The sequence below is a fragment of the Ornithodoros turicata genome, chromosome 9, assembly GCF_037126465.1.
Source record: "Ornithodoros turicata isolate Travis chromosome 9, ASM3712646v1, whole genome shotgun sequence".
Taxonomy (NCBI): domain Eukaryota; kingdom Metazoa; phylum Arthropoda; class Arachnida; order Ixodida; family Argasidae; genus Ornithodoros; species Ornithodoros turicata.
Genome location: NC_088209.1, coordinates 24,942,054 through 24,962,884, shown reverse-complemented (window position 1 = coordinate 24,962,884; position 20,831 = coordinate 24,942,054). Strand labels below are relative to the sequence as shown.

The window sequence follows — 20,831 nt, the reverse complement described above, 5'->3', positions numbered from 1 at the left end:
TCGTAGCTATCCGAATCCGTATAGATCCAGTGTAGGCCAAGACATAGACCTCCTGTGATGGAAGGTACAAAAGCGTCGAGTTCACCGATCGGTGCTTCAAGCGAGGAGAGGCTCTTGACCGAAAGCAAAGAACAAAACGTCTTCCTGTGTCAGAAAAATCTTCGAAAGCAAGTGAGGGGGGGCTGTGAACGATCGCGCTCGACCGCTAGTGCGTGCCCACCGGAGATGCGCTTCTGCGGTCCACACTCCGATTGAGAAAAAAGCGCTCTTTTTTCCCATTTACCTTTACTGTCAACGTAAAAAGAAGTTTCTTTTTAAATCTTCGCATGTGACCGCAGAGAACGGAAAAACAGAGAGAGAGAGAGAATAAAAAGAACAGTCCTAAGAGAAAGAGAGAAAAAAGCGCGTGCACGTAAGAATTCACAATTCCTCGCGGTTTTCCTTTGCCCTTAACAATGGTCCCTATAATTAAGGGACCGACGGCTCGTGTCAGCCGACCTTATGTACGCTCATAGTTGACAAAAGCTGTGTCGTTTCCACGTCTGCACGACACTGCTCCTTTCATGCGGCCTATTCATCACGGTTCGTACGGTATTGTGTCGCAGAGTTTTTGTGCTATATTGTTGTGCCTCCTCCGCGTGTGTGGAGGCGTATGCAAGCGAGATCTGCGGAAGGTGACAGTTGGCATCAAGTCGTATAAAATTCAGAAGCTTTATTAGATGGAACAACGACTACTACATGAATGACGATGAGATGAGGTGTTTCACCGCAGCAATTGCGGTACCATACCTCAGTATACATGTGGGATGATACATGAGTGGGATGACGATGAAAAAGATTAGGCATAGCTGGACTTTCCTTAAAAGGGCACTAAAGTGAAAAAGATTCTCCTCGACAGTGCTGATGGGTACAGCTGATGGGCACCAGCTGCCACACTATGGCATCTTCATTCGCCACTCCATTTAATGCGTCTTTAATGTCATCGACTCCGTCGAAATGTTGCCCACGCGCCTCACAGGATGTACAGAATGGTGTAATGTTACTCTCCGAATTGTGCCACCTGCACTCTCGGAAACTGTGCTGCATAGGAACGGCCGAGATCCTGTTTACAGTTAGCTTTGCGCCATGATCACCATCGGCCCATTAAATCTGAAAGTTCTTCTATGGGGGCCCTGGAACAATGCATCATCTCAGAGTTTTGCCATAGACTCCTTAATGTGATTACTGACAAACATGGGCTGGGTTTCCCGTCTTTGGTTGTGCTGAATGTGACTATTTGACTGTGGCATCGCCAGTTTCACAGTGAGTCGTGTGCTACAGTGGCTGCTGCATGTATAACAACAGGTCCTCATAACCGCGACCAATCTCACCGCGTCTCTTAACTTTACATATCCCCCCTCACCACACACGCACACATTTCACTTTTTGTGACACGGGACCAACTGCAGTAGTACACATACGATGGCCTTCGTCGTTCAATCGCTGAACTTGATGGAAGATTTCAGGTTACAGCTGGGGAAGCAATCCACGCGTTTGCGATGCTTTTTGCAGTCCAGTTTCGAAGCCCGTGTTCATAGGACTCCAACACGAGGACAAAAACACGAGTGCGCATTTCATACAGTGCCGCTTATTCAGAGCATTACTGTTACGGATGGACCAACCGAATCCGCAAATCCTCGAATCCCAGGCAGGGATTCGAGATTCGGGAATCCGAATCTGAGTGCCTGAAAGGACGAATCGAATCTTTCGAATCCACCAACCACGTTTGTTTGTTTCTGTTTAAAATTAGTGCCTCCGCAGTCCGCCGAAAGCCTCATTAGCCGGCGGGCAACCGGGCCGCCAAAGCCACAGCATAAAGCTCCGACATTACAAGTTTAAAAGTAACATGGGCTTGCTTTTGATTGTTTCTTAGGTTTATGGAAAGAATTCAGACTCGAGACTTTATGTATTTCCTGTAGTCGATAAACAACATGTTGAATAAACTGTATATTTAAGAATGAGTATACGGGTATGTTTTTTCCTGAAAGTGAACTATTATTTACTTAAGTAATTTGTTTTTGATTAATCGAAGATATCAAATTCTGCTTCAAAACACTTTCCAGGAGAAGTTCTTGTTTCTCTCTCTCTCTCTCTCTCGTTTTTTCCTGGCTTTTCCAACTCTTTTTTTAAGAAAGGATTGAGAGACTCGAGATTTGTAAGATTCGTGGATTCGCGCAACCTTCCTTGGATTCGGATTTGGATTCGGCAAATTCTGGATTCTTCCCAGCTCTAACCATTGTAATGTTCGTTCATAGCTCGATTCAAGATAACAATTCAACACGTAAATTTCCAGATAATACAGCCCTTCAGAAAGTTACATGTAAACGTGCCCCGTTCCTTGAAACCACGCGCTAATGCTCCTATGCCGACCTTTTCATTCGCAGTTTCATACAAACGTGCCTAATATGTCTAACGTTGTTATAGTGTTAGTGAAAAGCAGTGTGTGTGGGCAGTTACCTGTGTAATTAGATAAATATATTAATAAAATATTCTGAACAGCAGGATAGGACAAGCTAGCTTGTGCGTATGCGAAAATGTCCTCGCATTTGAGCGTGCAACACTTCACTTGTATTCTTGTGCCTTCCTCAAACTCAAGAAAATAACGTCCTTTTCATTTTTCATACGTAGCATTCTGGTCAACATGCTAGCTCACAAATTCAGTGGCCAGGCGCTGCCCTCGAAGTACTCACTTTAACGTCTTCAGCGCTAGCCAGATGGCGGAAACAAAGCTAATTAGCCTAGCGAAAAAGTTCATTCGAAAGGTCCCTAGCCTTTATGCATTGCCGTTCCAAGTTTTGCCTTTCCTCTATGCCGTGCCGAAAGGGAGTCGAACTCTGGTAAGACAGGGTAGGAAAACAGCACGGAAAATGCGTCTTAAACCGGAAGCACTAGTTATAGGGTGTAGCTCGAAATAAAGTGACCAAAATCCCCGCTGCAAAATAAGCTATACTGGGAATAAACGTGATTTGACTATAAAATGCACAGTCGCGCGCGGGAAACTGCCAACAGCGAACTTCGACTAACCTGGACAGAAAAATGCAACACCAAACTTCGACTAACCTGGACAGAAAAATGCAACACCAAACTTGGACTAACCTAATGATAAGCTAACCAACGTGGTGTTCCGTAGTGTCTGCCCCGCTATAAGCCTATCGGCCGCTAAAATTTGGCTTTCGTTCGCTAGAACGACTTAGGCAGACATCGAAAACCTCTGAATTTGGGTGGCTAAATAGCGATACCGTGTTTTTAAACACGGCATATACCATCTTATGAAGCAATCGAGCATTCTCCTTGATTTTCCTTGTTTCGAGGACGGGAATTTCCAGATCGGGGATTGTGCAGCCGGGAATATCGAGGTCCACCTCTATGGTTATATTTCAAATACTCTGCTGAGGCGCATCGCATTTTCCCCTTTTCCTGGAAGTGTTCAAGAACTCTATCACGTCGTCAACGTGTCGCTAAACTTTCTTTGTCACGTGTTTTCTATCACAGTTTGCTTCCGCATGATCAGCATGTGAATAGGCCTATGCTGTTAAAAGAGAACTTCACCCACACGGTGAAGGAAACCGTTCCACAAAATGATACGGTGATCACTTTTGATTTGTTAAAGACAGAGGGAGTAGGCCTTTTTGTGACATCTAACAATGCTGCACAAGTAACACAAAAGGGCGTACGCCTCCCGTTATCAACAAATTATAGGAAAGAACCATGCCATTCTGGACGGCGGTTGTATGCCGTATGCGACGGTGAAATACCGCAGGGCGCGAATGTGCTTCGGGTGTCGTACACACCACCTATCTGCCTCGCGACGAAAACGTCAACTAGCGCTCGGTATTCACGACTATTCGTTAGAAAAATCATTCCAAGACATGCTATATAGAAGAGCGCTAGCTGAGCTACAACGTTACAATAGGAGACCGCAAGGTCACTTCGAAATGAACGGGAAGCCTTGCAACTTTTCACCGTTTTGTGAACGCTGCAGTCCCATAGTGTATTCGATTGCTCCACCATGATGAATTGTTACAGCACGAAAACACGTTACTTTACACGGAATACGTAATATACACATGCAGCTGTATGTGTGTAATGTTAAAACGTAACGCGATCTACGACTATCCGACTTCGATGGATCCAGGAACGCCGCATAAGTCACTAAGTGCTTCCTTACTTAATAGCGAACTTTAGTGGAGCAGAATATGGGTTCCGAAAACGTAGTAAAAACAATTCCGTTCTTCCTTTGTACTGGCAAATATCACACTGCTGCCTTCATGGTATAGTTTTCAATGATCCACTATAACTTCCTGTTAGCTTCCTGTTAACTGAGTATTAATTACTTTAAAATTATTTGATCACTCTCAATTTAGTCTGCAATTATGTTTACCAGTCCTCGGCGCATGAAAGTATACGCGACTTATCAAGCAGCAAATTTTTGGGAACCGCTTGGAAGGCGATGGTTGAAGATGTCAGGCTTGGTCGATCTTACGTTCAGTCTCTAAAGAGACAGGAAATATCTTATTGAGGGTTCTTCACTGTTGGCGTTGATGCGGAGCAGTGGACACAGACAGGCTGAGTATAACACGACTCGGTCGGTCGGAAACCCAAGAAGCGCAACCCCAAGGCTGGTTACGCTGTCCGCACGATCAGTCGAGGCGAACAGCGAAGGACCACTGCTTCCGCGGACAAGCAACGCTGAAGAACCGTAAAGCCAGGCCCACCGCGCTGGACGCACCGTCGCTCAAGCACCACAGCTTGCTCTTGCTTAGTTCTCACGCTGAAGATGAGCTCTAAGGCTTCACTTCATGGTCATTGCAAAAATGGTACTGCTCGGAAACACTGCATGTGTGCTCGTCTGATATGCTGTATACGGAACGCTATAGCATCATATAGATGCTGACTTCACTATGGATAGAACCGGATGGATGTAATGGGATATACAACCGAGGACACATCAGAGCCGTGGAGTTTACTAACAGGTACTGTGGACACTGCTTCTGCTTCTTGCGTATCTTCTTTAAGCGTGGTTGGTTTGTTTAAAGAAACAAAAATGCGGGGAGCGGGAGAGTAGCACCTAGAGAGACGCATAGCCCGACGATATGCATTGGGCCGGCTACCACCAGCGCGCTTAGGGTGTCGCTAGGTGTCGCTATCCCAGATTTCTAAAATGATGTGTGTGTTCAACGAGAGTTATAAGGAATGATATCATAGAGCGAAACACAACCTCCCGATAGATGGCTGGGCATTCACAAAGTGCTTTTCTGATACATTTAATTTAAGGGTGGCTTCTATGCCCCCCACTGTTGCTAGTATGCGTGCGCTAGAGTAGGTTCCAGTTCATGTCTCAAGAGCATGTGAGTCGCGCCTTGCCTTGTTAGGGACGTCAACGTCTGTTGTCTGTGATAATACATATCAGCCGCTGCCTTCACAGATATGGATCACGAAACAGAATTAGGAATCAGTCGTTGTGTAATACGTCGTCGTTCTCAAGACAAGCCTTGATAGCGTGACGTCACGCACACTGTTGCGCATGCGCGTAATCTTCCATGTGTCTATGTCATTCGTGACCGCGCAGGAATATTGTCATTTTGTGTCTCAATCACGCAGCAGCACCGCTGCAGTTTTGAATGTTGTTGGTGCCTTGCGCTAGTTAACATAGATCATGCCCCTCAACAGGATATGGTCTAGTTGCGGAGTTTACAGACGTTCAAGAAATCATTTTGGCGCTCTTTCAGCTTCGACAGTCGCTTTTCTCGTTCTTGTTGGAGTCACGAGTACAGCGTCACTTGTACGGAAGACCCGTAGAGCTATCTGTGTGCTTCGTTTTCATTCGCTTAGCTTTCATTTGCTATTATTTTTCTTCGTCGAACCTGTCAACGATCAGCCATCTTTATTTACTGCGTTTCGACTGAAACTGGGGTCGCTCATGGGAAATTTTCTAAAAAAAGGCGTATCCGCGTACTGATACTGAGTATACCCGCATATCCATTTTCTCACGTACCCGCATATCCGCAGTCGATGGATTTGTTGGAAAACCATCTGGATGCGAAACGAAACTATTACACGTATGTTGCCAAAATGTTTTTACTTTTCATCGTACAAATACTCTCGGAACCTTATGTCATTCACAGCTGTTCCCTAATAGCAGTTAAAGGAAGTGCAAGGGATGGCACACTTCTACATCATTTTGGATGCGTGTCAGTGATATCCGCGCGGATTTGAAAACATTATTATGTTTATTTGTTTCTCGTGGTGAATCCAAAAGATGCTGGAAAGGTTACAAAGTCCCGTCTAGGGAGAGAGCACCCCATAAACCGAGTAACAACAGAAGCAAAAGGCTTTTTTTTTTTTAAGTTTCTCTCCGCAAACCATGGATGTTGTGTGGATCCGCGGGAATATCCGCACCGCGCGCACCTCTAGTAATGCCTGGCTTTGAGCGTGCTATACGGTGGAACTCTGTTTTGAGAGTGTAGATATCGATGATGATGATGATGGATAGAAAATGGGGAGGTCGGTAGCAGATATTGAGTTTTAACTATGTCTTCGCATTTCTGAGCGGTGCAGTATGTTCGTGGAAAGCTGGGCCTGTGTTTGCCTGCTCAAACAGGCTATTCCAGCTCGGGTTGCATGCGTCCTGGTCCGAGGCTGATGCGTTTCCCGAAAGCGCGCATATGGGGGCGATATTTGATATTAGTGCCGAAAGCAGCACTATGGACTACTACTATGGACTACACTACCCGGGACAGGTCAACTCCTGCAGGTGAACTCCTACCTACGAATAATCTAAAGACAACCGTGAATGGCTTTGGAGGGCGCATGATGCCTCCGACGCACAATGTAGAGCGCTCGCATACTTCAAACTGTTCCTTGTACACTGATTCTGTTACAAAAATACCCGTCTGAGACGACGTACATTCGCGTTAACGAAACCTCTGAATCGTCGCCCGCCATCTTCACGTATTCCCCACTCTCAATGTGCGGACTACATTCTCTGCTGGTGGAGATATGCATCTGTGACTGTTGCTCTTCACCTTTCTCGGAGCATACCTGGGTAAATTACTTCTAAAATGTAATTAAATTACATTACTCATTACTCCAGTTAGAATTTAATTAAATTACATTACTCATTATTGCAATTAAAATCTAATGAATTTACATTACAATTACTACGAAAAAGTAATGACATTACAAAGTCATTACTGCGAGCTAAATCGTAACGATATTGAGGATGTGGAAATTCATTGTCAGACAACACTACGTTGTAAAAACAATACATATTTTATTCTGTGCCGATTGCGTGCGTCACCGTTCATAGTGGGCGTTGGAATTCTTTTTAATTCGCCAGTCGGCGCAACTCTTTCTGCCAAGTGGCAACACTGAACACACACTCGATTCTATTTTAAAAAGTAATGAGTAATGTCATTAAATTAACTGCCCAAATGTAATTAAATTACATTACAAATCACATAGTCGAAAGTAATGCATTACATTACAAATTACCAGAAAAAGTAATTCATTACTGTAATTTCATTACAGTAATTTCATTACAGTAATGACATTACCTACCCAGGTATGTATCGGGGTATGGTACATCTTTGCTCCGAGGCGTCTGAGATGAGCTGAGGCAGGCTTGCCGGCGAATTCGTATCGAGCGATAAGGCGATATGTTATGTTTGAATGGACCGAATGAAGGTTTAGTTGCTACAACAACCACTATAAAGATGAGATGTTGCAAAGTAAGCTGCCACGCGCCAGCAACGGCCAACAAAGGCCTGCCGCATTCGAAAACAGTCACGAAAGAATCTCGTATCTATCTCCGGACGTGGAATAAACTAAGAAGAAAACAACGACGGAATTCGTTAGCTGACTGCCCGATTATTTGGTGATCTGAACGCAGTCAGACGAATCGATGCCGACCTGGTTTTCCTTGTTTGTGAAAAGAAAAGTCGGCACGGCGACGTGCATGTGCCCGCTGATGACCAGAGGACAAGGATGACTTGGGCTGGACATTCATGCAAATGTGTGGCCTTCTGCTGTACACAAAATGAACAGCACACATGTACATATATCCTCGATCGTTGTACCGTTATAGACACTGCATTCTTACTGCGTCTTTTTGTGACACTTACACATTTATGTTAATTGTCACAGACAGACAGACGTATACGGCTTGGGACAAAAGTTTACGGAACACCAGGGTGTCGCATTTCTCCAATAGAACGACAACCTATCAGCAAACATGAGTGGACACACATACTGAGAGATGGGTGGAATAGCCGGTACACCCGTTTCTTATTCGATCTCTTCCTGATAGCTAGCACGGGGCCGCTCCGATGAAGAAATACGCAGATGCCGTGTTCCGTAAACTTTTGTCCCAAGCTGTACGTCTCGCGCGTTCCGCAAATCAATATTTTTTAAAATTCTGTGTTAGCGCCGCGAAGCAACTGTGGCTATGAGCGGCGTACAGATGTGGACAGATGGAGAGAGGACAGTAGGAAGGAGTGGGAGACAGGGGGGGGGTTAGTATGCATCCTGGGCCGACTTCAAGGGGAGCTGTGCCGACATATGTCTGGAAAGTCTTCGGAAAACCCAGGGAAAACCTCAGACAGCACAGCCGGTGGTAGGATTCGAACCCACCACCTCCCAGTCTTTAGGACGACCTTGGCTACCACCCACGAGCGGGACGCCATGCCGCTGGTCAACTCAGAACTGAATTAGCAGTCTGAAGCGCGATTTGAAGGGCGGTCTGCAACGTGTTATGCGGTGAAGTAGTGTTTTAATAATATACACAAGGCACTTCTTACCCTCGTGATGTTTGCGAATTTCATTATAGTTTGATCACGAAATAAATTTTTAGTGTGCACTACCCTGACTGAATCAACGTGATTCCAGTCCAGTTTTCGTGCGAAAAACCCTTCGCTGTGGTGAACGACCCTTGAACTTTAGTCGTTATATGCTTTCGAATCATGGTATACCGCACCATGGAGCTATACAGAAACTTTTTCAGCCATAACATTCTGAATTATAATAAACATGAATAGGTATAAGGTACGAAGGGGTACGTTTTAGAATTCGGCCGGAGCGGATTAGGATACGTGAAACGTGAGCTCAAGAATTCATGAATTTTTTCCCTTGCATGTTCAACTACGTGTTTTCTATTTTTCTGTAATGCTCCCCTAAAGTTGAATACAGTCACGACCTAATGCGGTTACGGAATTTTTCCATTCTGTTGCTGGTTAGTTAGTTAGTAAATTAGTAAAATGGAGTAAACCTTGGAGCATTCTGCAACCCACAATGGCTTCCGTATTCTATTCGCTATAGAATTATGGGCGTACACAATTCTTCATTTGTAATGAGATTTTCCAGAACGAACGAACATTATTGTCTGTATTTATTTATTTATTTACCCTCAGGGTTCTTCATTACAGAGGGGAGTGGGTAATATATTGAAAATAGACATACACATATGTTATACAAAAAACAAGAACAAGTAATGCAGTTGATCAAAATGCAGGTTTCATGGACAAATAAGCACATGTATCAAAACAGGTATCAAATACTATATTCGCTAAGTGCATTGTTGAAATGAGTGATAGAGCTGATGTTGGAAACAGAAGAAGGAAGGTGGTATAGTCAGCAGTACTGTATTTCGATTGAAACGGTTGAGAAATCGTACGCGAAATCCATACTCAGCAACAACAGCAGCAAAATGAATAGGTCTTCCGCTGAACACTTTCATTTTTTTTCTCAATCACATCACATCACACTTTCATGCGTTCATATCTCCACTTTTTTCTCCTACCATCATCATCATCATTTTCATGCGTTGAGCAGGCAGTGCTCAACCACCATTGCTCAACGAGTGGGTTGGGACACCACGGAAGTATCAGTGAGCAAGCGATGATCAGTTATAGACCATGAAATATGACCACTAACGCAGCCAGAAAAATATTTCGGGAGGCGTGTCCTACGGGAACTTTACATGGGTTAGAGGATTTATCCTTTTTCCCCTCCACCGTCAGTCTAGTGCATATGGCGAAATGCACTACCCTGACGGCGACGGTACGATTTCGGGCTGGGGTTGGACCCCCTAACTGTTAGTTCTATGGTTCCGTCCCATAGTCCCCACACGGGCTCTTTGTCTACAATCTGTTGTCGTATTGTGGAACACTACAATACGTTTTCTTAGCGGCATCAACACGACGTTGTTAGAAGTGTGGCCTAAATAACTTTATCCAAGAACGAGTACCATAACCATTGAGACATGAGGGGGTTGGAGCATCAACAACAGTCCAGTATCAACATCCAACATCAGTACAGGTTGGAGCATCATACGTTAACGATGGTGCTCTACAGTTAACTAGATATATAAATAGATATAGTTATAAAGATGGTGTTAGTAGACCGTTGATAACGTAACCCTGAATGTACGGTACCAACCCAAGCAGCACGACATCTTGACCTAATATTGACCCAATATCGAAAATATTGGCCCAATATTGGTCCGATATTGGATCAAAATTGGTCCCATATCGGCAATACCGGCACAATATTGACCGTTGATAACGTGACCGCGAATCTACGGTACCTACCCAAGCAGCACGACATCTTGGCCCAATATTGGTCCAATATTGAATCAATATTGGACCGGTATTGCCGATATTGGCCCAATATTGGGTCAAGATGTTGTGCTGCTTGGGTACCGGAACCAATGCCAGCGTGCATAATTCAGAATCTTATCAGTTAATAGAGTGCCGTAGACACGGTAGTTCGTAAGTCACGTTGCCAAGATCAGTCTGCTAACACTCAACGAACACTCACTAATGCATCTACCGTGTCGGCGACGCATGCACATTTTCTGCCATTGTATGTAACACAACCTTACTCAGCACCACAACTCTGCAGGTCAAGCATAATTCATGCCGGAACCAGGAAAGTATCCAGACGTGTAGCTTCCTCCTCGGTTGTAGTATAAGCCAATGTCTTCATATTTTTCGTAGTGCTCTTAACCTAACCTAACATACGGCTTCCTGCAGAGGGAAATAGGAAATGTCCGACACATCACAAGAAGGCAAAAGCGCGCAGGAAATAAGCGTGGAAGCCAATCGGACAGCCATTATCGGTACACCTTCGACGGGAACGTGAGCGGAAATATTACCATGAAGACCAAAATCACCAAAAATAAGAATGAGGCGTGAAACGCAGCCACCATCCGAAGCCAGGGCTTTGTGTACAGTACTTGTGTGAATTACTTCGAGTCTTCTCGGACCAGTTGCCAGGAGCAGGAAGGATGAAGGAAGGCAGTTCTACGATCTGCCAGCCATGACCGAACATGGCTCTAAGCAGACGCTCTAGACTCTCAGGTCCGGATATGAAGCGAATGATGGATTTCCTGTCATTCTTATTCGGAGCCTGGCCACGTCATGCTGCGCGATGAAATGATTCCACCATATCAACCACGCTATACTTCGGTAACTCGGTACATGACGTCTGTGCCACGTAGTTAAATCGCACAACCCATCTTGAGACCGACCGTTACATAGCCACCCTATTTCTTCAGCCCTGCGTGTATATTGTGCGCGTAGCGAATTGGACACGGGTACGCCATGCTCTAAACGGGGGAATAAGAAAAGATTTAATGAGTCGTCCAAGTTGCATCTCTGTTTCGTTACGTACTAACACGGTACTACTAACAACGCGGTCAACAAGTACAGCTAACTTTCCAGGTACATCACCCATCGGGGACAGCCTCGTGGGGTACTCACAGCCAATGATTTATCCAGAGCCCCTACACCCTCTAACCCCCCAAAATTGGGGGTTAGGGGGTGTTCGGGTGATTAGGGGGTTAGAGACCTCCCTCACCCCGTAAAATTGTGATACTGGGCAATATTCTGCAAAAGCATGAACACGGGAATAGCCTCCCTGTTGTGACGTCACCACCCCACCCCACCCCCTCCCTGCGGATCCCGACACCCCCGAGGACGAAATTCTGGGTAAACCACCGCTCACAGCTCACGCGTGTGTTTCTTCCCGTCGGGGTGGCGGGTCGAGTGCGGATGGGATTTCGAAAAGAATGTGCGAGTTGTACAGGCGGATGCGGGTTTAATTTCTGTAATGAAACGCGAGGTTGCAGGTCGGGCGCGGGTTAAACAGTTCCGACCTCCGCAGGACTCCCAATTTCCTTGCAGCCTCGCAATTTTGGGTGTGTGAGTAGCAGTTCAGTAACACCCAGTCTTCCTCAGCAACACTCGCACAAAATCGAGGCGACCGCTATACTGGAAAGGTCTGCCTGCCAGAAACGGCGGCAACATATCCTATAATGATATGACGTTTGCGGCATTTAATACGAACGATACCACAAAACAGCTAGGCGTTGTGTCGTCCACTTCAAAGCAACGAAGCGACTGGCGTATATCGTCTTTTCGCAACGGTTATCGTGAACGCCTTCCGACCGACTATACTTGTCAAAGCAACCCATGCAAGAACTAATTCACTTAGGGATCCCCACATCATACACATGATCGCGAGAATTACAACATGCGTACGGTAACGCTCTGTCGAATACGCATGAAACAAGTGTATACATACGGATGTACATATTCGCTGAGTACACCGAGCTCACGCAACGGGACTGAAAATAGGCAGAGGCGACACACTCGGGACACAGTTCGTCGGGTTCGACGAGAGAGCTGAAAAATTGGTCGCCCGTGCAACCGCATGGCGGCATATATAGTGTGGTCGCTCATTTGGATGAACGCTCCCAAGGCGCAGATTGAAGCAGCGTGTCAATTTATTAGAGAAGTGCTTGAACGAGCGTGTCATCGAGCATACGTGACTGTGGCGCCGTTCGGTTGCTCTGAGCTGAACGGATGAATGCTTGGATTATGTTGTGCAAATTAATTTAGTTAAGGGGAATAACGATAAGCAATGCTTAGGCGATAGAGGGGAAAAATGCGATGGAAGGAAATACTAGATGGAAGATTGCCTTTATAGGAAAGCGACCGTGCAAAACTGGGTGGATGTCTGTGCCATCTGCTGCAAGGACTGTGTCACGGAATGGTGAATTCTACGTCAGATTACACATGATGGTGGGGAAAATTTTGGACAGTTTGCCGTAGCGAGCCTGCGTATTTGAGTTGGCGTGCACCACAATAATACTGGCAAATAATACTGACCCGCAGTAGATGATAAGGAAGCCAGGAAAGGACTTTTTTGTTTCTATACATCCATTCACCCGATTAATTAACATATTCAATAAATCAAACAGATACCAGAGATAAATTTTCCTAAAATACACCCGCAGGGCTCACATCTGCATTTTTTTTCCTCCTACCATCATCATCATCATCATCTTAGCTATCAGTATTCCGCATTTCTCTCAACTTGGCAATAGACGATAAATTACACGAACGTGCATTGCTGCAGATACAAATACACATTTGCTTGGTCGGTGGTGTGTTACTACACAGCGGCTCTTCAGGTTGCGAACAAGAAGCGCTTTCACTAAATCACAATTATTCAAGATTGGCTCTCTAGACAACGCAAGCTGCATACATTGTCAGCAAATTGAAACTATCAAACACATCCTGCTTCATTGCTGTGCATATGCTGCGGTGCGGGAGAAATACCTTGACCATTGCAGGAATTGTACGGTGGATGACGTATTACATCCCAGAGGCTCTTTCACGGAAAGACTCTCCAAAATTCGCAGCCTCGTCTGCTTTCTCCAGGAATCTGGCCTCGCTCAAAGGTTATGAGTACTGCTCGGACTTCTCACCAATTCTGGCAGTGACTGCCCTAGATCTTAACTTTCGGCCGTCATCATTCTTTCATCTGTTATCACACCTTCTCATCTCATCCTGGCTACAGTCGTGACGCTGCCCACATAAGTGAGGCCAACAACGGCAAGCCGGATTTCGTCACCGTCACCACCACCACCACCACCACCTTGTTTGTTTGATTGATTGATTGAAAAGTAAGAAAACTGAGATGTCATTCCCGACAATGTCGGAACACTATTACTCCAGAACACAGAAATAGGAAAGAAAGTAGGAGAACAGAACAAACGCAACCCCAAGATGTCCAATGATAACAAATAGAAAGCAGGGTCGAACTAATCAATGAGCCCAGCGACTTTTTTGCCGGTGGCAGCATGCTGTTCGCTCAGGGGGCAACTGTGCGTTCTGGGCCGACTTCGCAGGGAACTGTGTATGTATTTGCACGCAGAGAGCACAGCCGGTACCGGGATTGGAACAAATGGAATATATCACTTTCCATTACGTCACCAAACATCACCTCCAGTCAGCATCGGAGCCAACTATCACCAGTTCCCGCGATGGGAGCTGGTGCAGGACACCGGATGGTGCACTGTCTGTAATGCATGGCAACAGCGCAGGTTCGAAATGTTTTTTTATTGACGAGTAACTGCAGTGCACCGAGCTGCAGATATTGATGCAAGTTGCATGGTACTCGCAACGTAGCCAACCATCCACTGAAAAGTGACGTCTGCCATTTCATCAAACGCGTAATTCTGATAGATTACGTTCTCAAATGGGACCTGGTTACACAAAACAAGAGAAAGACGGCAAAAAGGAAAAGAAGCACAAGGACGTGGCGTTGCCAAACTCCATTAATCTTTCACTAGCTCGACAACGAACGAGGGTAACCCACGAAACGACAATCTTGAAATTGCAGTGGTTTCCAGAAGATGTAACAATCGAATTCACGCACGAATGCCGATTGAACCACCCTGTATAACAGAGTCTCGGCATTTTTCGATCAATACTTAGGAGAGGAAGCACACTTGCCATTGGAGCAGAGCGTCTTGTGACGCAGGACCAGCACACAAGCGTCATTGGTCCCCGTAAAAAAATGCGACCGTGCTTGCTCCACCTCCTCTGCTTAGACAATGCGACCTGCTTTTCGCCTGGCATGGAACAGGAAAAATAAGTGAAAAAAAAAAAAAAAAAAAAGGCCCCAGCAAGAAAGGGTCTGAAAAGCCAGGAAAATGTTTCGTTCGCCTGCGCCTTCTTTTCAGCCTTCTCCTCCTCATTCACGTATTTTTTCCTGCTGAGCTTGAGTGATCCTGAATGGTAGCATTCAACGTCTTGACTCCACCTTGTGGCACGGAGGAATCCTAGCAGAACCCACCAATCACGAGCAAGATCTACAGTTCCTTGTTACGTCAGCGAGGCGACCTTTTTTGCTTCCTGCGCCCGCGGGCACGTGGAATACGAAATACAAAAGTCGTTACCTCTTTCATACAAGCTGGGCACATTGGGCTTTCGACAGCCATTGAAAAGCATGAACAAGCACACCCCCTTTTTTATGTCCCTATGGTACGCACGCGCAAAGTACCTGGGTCACTGAAAGCTCTGCGGGAATAAATATGCTGATGTACGAGCATGCCGATGCTAAAAAATCGTGGTTGTATGTACGTCTGGAGATAACTACATTTCGACATACACGTCAAAATACTTGAATCAATTCAATCCAAAGCAGTCAGATTTATCATGCATCATCACCGTCACTGTCGTCATCGTTCCGTGCAATGTAACTGCATGGTGCAAGTGATGTGGAGTTGATGGCCTCACACTAGCGAAGCCGAAATCTCCATTTTATTTTTCTTTAAATCCACCATTCGATCAGATTTACCATGAATCGTTATGACTAGCAATTTTCTCCAGCTTCTGCACTTGGTTCGTTAGGTTTGACTTCTCTCACTCAGAGGTGTGCTCTCGAAAGGCTTAAATACCTTGTAGTATATAATAGTTCATGAACACATCAATATACAGTATTCGTCGTGTTTCACGTTTGCTGCGAGTAGGCATCCTTTAAATTTTGTACCTTTTCGCTGGCGTATTGATGTATTTGTATATAGTTTCTTTCCACGCACGATTGCTGAGTGGAAAATATGCCTCAATCCACCCGGGACCTTCCTTTTTGATGATTTCTTGCACAACGTATGCCTTCTCCGGCAATAGCATTCGGGCTGGTGCTTTAACGAGTGCTGATATTTCAGCACATGGCACGCCGTATTGAACGTCTTGCAGGCAACTTATAGGACTACCATGCCACCAACTTTCTGCTGGCGTCCTCGGTCTTGGGATCCGAAAACGGACGCTGAAATATAGCTGTGTCCATGCAAGCTTTGTTGTGAGCGGGGTGCCGAACCGAACCGAATTAAAAAAAAAGTACTTCGAAAAGCAACGTGACGAAACTTGCTTATATACACTCTCACGTCGTCAGCGCGCTTACGCCTCCGTTCGGTGTTTTAGAGCAGTCAGTTTTGTTTTACCGATCTTAAGATGGACTACGACCAACAAGCTTGTAAGCACCTTCTATCGCATCATCTCTGCCGTTTTCAAGTTTCCTCCAGATCATTTCTAGAATCTGTCTTAAAATCTCGAATCGAATGGCCGCGCACACCTTGCTTGTTTTAGACTTTCGTTCCTGTATTTTCTTTGAGAAACCTCCAAATTCGGAACCACATTTTCTTCAGGACCGAAGTGATTCTTCGGAAAATATTATGAGTAGCAGTTAGCTAAGAAGCAAAAAGCCCTATTCAGAAACCTGTCTGGTGCTTACAATAAGGCAGAGTTTTCGAACTGGCCTCAGTTGTTGACTTGGTTGGGGAAAATAAAGCAAATCAGTAAATTAAGGTTATAGGGAGTGGTAGGCTAAAAGATAAGGAAGATGGGCTCACTAATTTTGTGACTCATCTAATCAGTCAACAATACAAGGTGCTCACATGTTCTACTTCATGAAAGTCGCGTATACTACGAGAACAAATGGTGAAATTGAGAACCTCCGCACCCCTGGGCCCCGATCTTCAACTTTCACATAGCGATCGTTATCATTGTTTCTAAAGTTCGCGCGCTCCAAAGCCGCTCTGATTGGCTCGCGCGAGAGCTCGTGGCGAATCACGGGTCGCAGTGATGCATTTAGCGCGCGTTATGGGATAACGACAAGTCGCGAGCGCGTGCACAGGTCAATCCGAAACCAGTTCACCGAGGACATCATAGATGGTGCCTCGTGCTGACGTCATAGCCGACACCGGTTGGAATCGGTATCAACCGTTACTATTATTATTATTTATTTGTTTGTTTTTTACTGCGTTCGTCCAACCGGTACGGAAACCGGAACGAAAAATGTTTCGGTTAGACACCCTGGTTGTGAAAAGGGAATGCTTTTCCCACGGATTCATTCGCGTACAATGTGGACTCCTGTGCTTCCAGAGATATAAGATAATCGAAACGTGATTTGCAATATCTATACAATTCTGTGAGATTCTTCACCTCTGGGTTCTTGAGCTCTTGGGTACTTATTCCTTCCTCAAGTGACTTTTTGTCGGTCTTTTGGCATACAGGTGCATCTCCAGAGTAACATACATATTTTTACACTTATTTCTTATTCTTTTCGCTTCATTACATTTCAATAGCACGCAGCTATAAAGAAGTTGCAGCCGACGTCCATGTTGATGGAGCATCTCAGTGTTTTTCTTTTTTCCAATTCAATTCTTCATATATCACATTGTAGTCGCCTTCAGCGCGATGACTGGGAGGTGACATATGGTTCCAGTTCCGGCTGTGTTCCGCGGGGTTTCTTTCTCACTCGCCGAGAACCAAAATGTCCCCATGAGGTGTGCCCAGGGCATCCACTGCCGAGCAAAATGTCCGCATATCAGCAGAGCGTTATCAATAGACAGAGAGCCGTATTCTGCAGAGTGTTTTACTTGGGATGCAGAAACAAATTGAGGAGCACGATGTCACTTTTCAGCAAAATAGTCTTGGCGGCCCTGTACCACACAACAGAGCTCTGCGTGAAGGAGAAGCGCACGAATGTCGAACTCTCATAGTTGATCTTGATTGATAAAATAAAAGAGAGAGAGAGAAAAAAAGGGGGGAATGTTAGTCTCAAACCACTCGGGACTGGCTACTCTCATAGTTCTTCCACGGGTGTACGTCACTTGTACATCGGGGTACTGGTGAAAGTTAACAAATGCATGGTCTCTTGTAGCCTTCATGAATTGCCTTCCTAGAGGCTCAAATCTGCGCTGTTGCTGATCGCGGTGCGCCGCCGCAAGGAAGCGTACCCACACCTTGTATACGGGACGCGTGTCGAACAATTTCAATAGCCTGCAAACTACAGTTGTAGACATAAGGGCAACTCTGGGCAGGCATGTACATGAGAAGACAGTATGCTATGTACATGCACGCACACTATGCCTAGGGATATGCAGTAACTAAGATGGAACGTGTGCAAACGCAGCGCAAGAACACTCGTGTGCCACCACGCTCACAGCTCATGTATACTAGTCACCTTCCAAACACAGCTTATTCTAAGTAAGACAATAGTGTTGTCGAGAGGAGACAGGAGATCACTTCTGACTGAGCTCATCCAGCCACTAACTCGCCAGCAGTGGAGTCAGGACATCAGTGACAGGTCTCTCATGTATTCGGTGGATCCAAATTTGTCTTTCTCAGTTCCAGACCGTTTACCACGCTATTTTACGTTCCTCCTGCGCAGGCTCCATCTCAATGTAGCCTTCACTCCCCAATTCAAGTACCGGATCGGATACTGTGACAGCAGCCTATAAGCTCCAAATGTGGCGTCGTGGCGAACATTGAGCAGGTCCTGACAGAATGCGAGCTCTGCGAAACGGAGAGGCGGCAACTCTGTGCTCCGTTGAGTACCGCTAGCAGACAGACGTTCAACCTGACTGCAATTCTTGCCCCATGTCTGAGCCACGTGCAACACCGTCGATGTCTTCTGATGCTCTTGGAGTTCCTCTTGTCTACCGGTTTGCTCCAGACGCTGTATAGGATCATACTGTGTATATCGATGACCATTGGTGCTTCTTTCATGTGTGTGTGTGTTTTATCCTACTTTTGAGCGGCGTATCGCATCCAGTGGAGGACAGCTCAATTGTTGTGCTTGTACATAACTTTAAATTCATTATCATATATCACATCTAATGTTTCGCGTGTAATGGGGCAGTGTACTGCTCTCCAGCGGTGAATCACCCATATCATAGTCACGATTTATTTGTTGTTGTTGTTGTCCTAAGCATTCGGCTAATCATCGTGCGATAAGAGGTTGAAGAATCTGGAACCAAGGAGAGTCTGTGTCGCTGGCCGCATACGCCACACGATCAAGTTACAGAGTGAAATCCAGAATCTCCTGAAGAAACGCTCTGCCACAATGAAAAAAGAGCTTACGACGAAGAATGGCTCGAGCTATCCGTAGCGGTTACAGATAAAAAAGAACAGATCGCATCTCTCTCGTCAGGAGCACACTTAGGTAACGTTCTTGAAAGATGCAAGGCCGCACATCGAGGTGTCGGTCCATTGTTCTATATGATAGAGAGGACGCTCGAAAGTGATGTTTCTTGCACACATCATAGCTATAACGTGGACTACCGAGATACAATTAAATGGATTTGATAGAAAGCTGGAGCATCCGAGAGCTGGTACCGACACCAAAAGGTTTTCCCTGCACTGTACTGCGCACTTCCGTACAAAATGTTCATTGTCATTCCACGGGCACTCGGTGCTTTTCTTCCTGATGTCCCTCGCGGAACGCAGTACCTTGTAGAAATCTGGCAGCGACACCTCGCCACACTAATCGTGCTGGAGCAGCCGGCCTAATATAGAGTTGGGCCAAATTATCCGGGTATTTTTTTTTCCTTTAAAGCCGAGTCCACGAGCACCCGTCCGTGCTTATGAGTAGACTTTGTAAATAAAGTGATTTTATCATCTCATGCCTTCCGCAGAAATTTTCATGCGATGCATAACAGAAGCTTCTCGGAGTGCACTCGTGGTAGTGTGACGCCTTGGTTGAGGAATTGTGTAACTGTGGTTAAATAATGAGCGCAAAGGTATAGTAGGTGCTTTTCTCTGTTATTATCTTGATCCAAAGATGCGTACGACCTCGGGAACGCAGCGTTGTCTATTGGTCTAGCTCCGTGAGCGCTTCGATCTTAGCCGAGCGCTTTCAGCCCCATCCTGGTAGGCTATGATATTCGGTCGTGTAGTACAGCTAAGGGGAAGAGGGTGGGTTGTAGACACACGAACAGACTTGCCTTGGGTGAAACTTATGTTAACTGCCAGGAGTTCTGAGGCATGTCGTATGTCATACGCCCTACACAAAGTACGCAAAGTCATGCAATCATATCTACATAGTACCTTGTGCATTTCTCATCGTAATAAATCCTAAATAATGGGATGGTGTACTAGTGTTGACGTTCAATAAGTTTCCTCAAACGAAGTACACAGAGCTTGGAACGTAGGTGCGTAGATGCTCACACACGACTGTTTCAATAAAGGCAATTAAGAATTGCCGGCAGATAAAAGGTACTGCCCTATGTACGCTTAAAATGGAGCAATAGAGGAACAGTCTTGACAAAGAGCCAAATCAAGCACGCAGAAGAAAGCCAACAGAATTGAATCATTACCTGAAGTGTCTGTCCTGTGGCTGTGTCTATCCATATAATTTTGAAACATCTCTTCAGTCTTCCTTTGTCGGCATACAGGCACCTGACAAAAAAAAAAAAAAAAATACAATGAATGTAGTGAACGAAACGGAATCCTTCTCGTGGTGAGAGAATGACGACCGTAATGGGAGGGGGGGGGGGCAGGGTTGGTATCCTGGGACACATGTTGCCCCTAGTTGCCTGGGCCCCTGGCTTTGCCCCTGGGGCACATGTTGCCGCCTAGATAGAGCACGTTCAACAACCTCCTGATGACTCTGTTGCTGTCGCTTTTACTCTCTCCCTTTGGCTGTACCTCTGATCATGG

At 45.6% G+C, this 20,831-nt stretch overlaps 1 protein-coding gene across 7 annotated transcripts in view; it reads right to left on the bottom strand.

Annotated features, from left to right (window-relative positions):
* Nucleotides 1–20,831, bottom strand: part of LOC135368445 (cadherin-23-like) — a 489,752-nt gene that overhangs the window by 212,800 nt on the left and 256,121 nt on the right. For all 7 annotated transcript variants that reach the window (XM_064601708.1, XM_064601707.1, XM_064601705.1 and 4 more), the window contains one exon: nt 20,489–20,570. The gene's annotated coding sequence lies outside the window, so the exon portion shown is untranslated. The remainder of the gene's footprint in view (nt 1–20,488; nt 20,571–20,831) is intronic.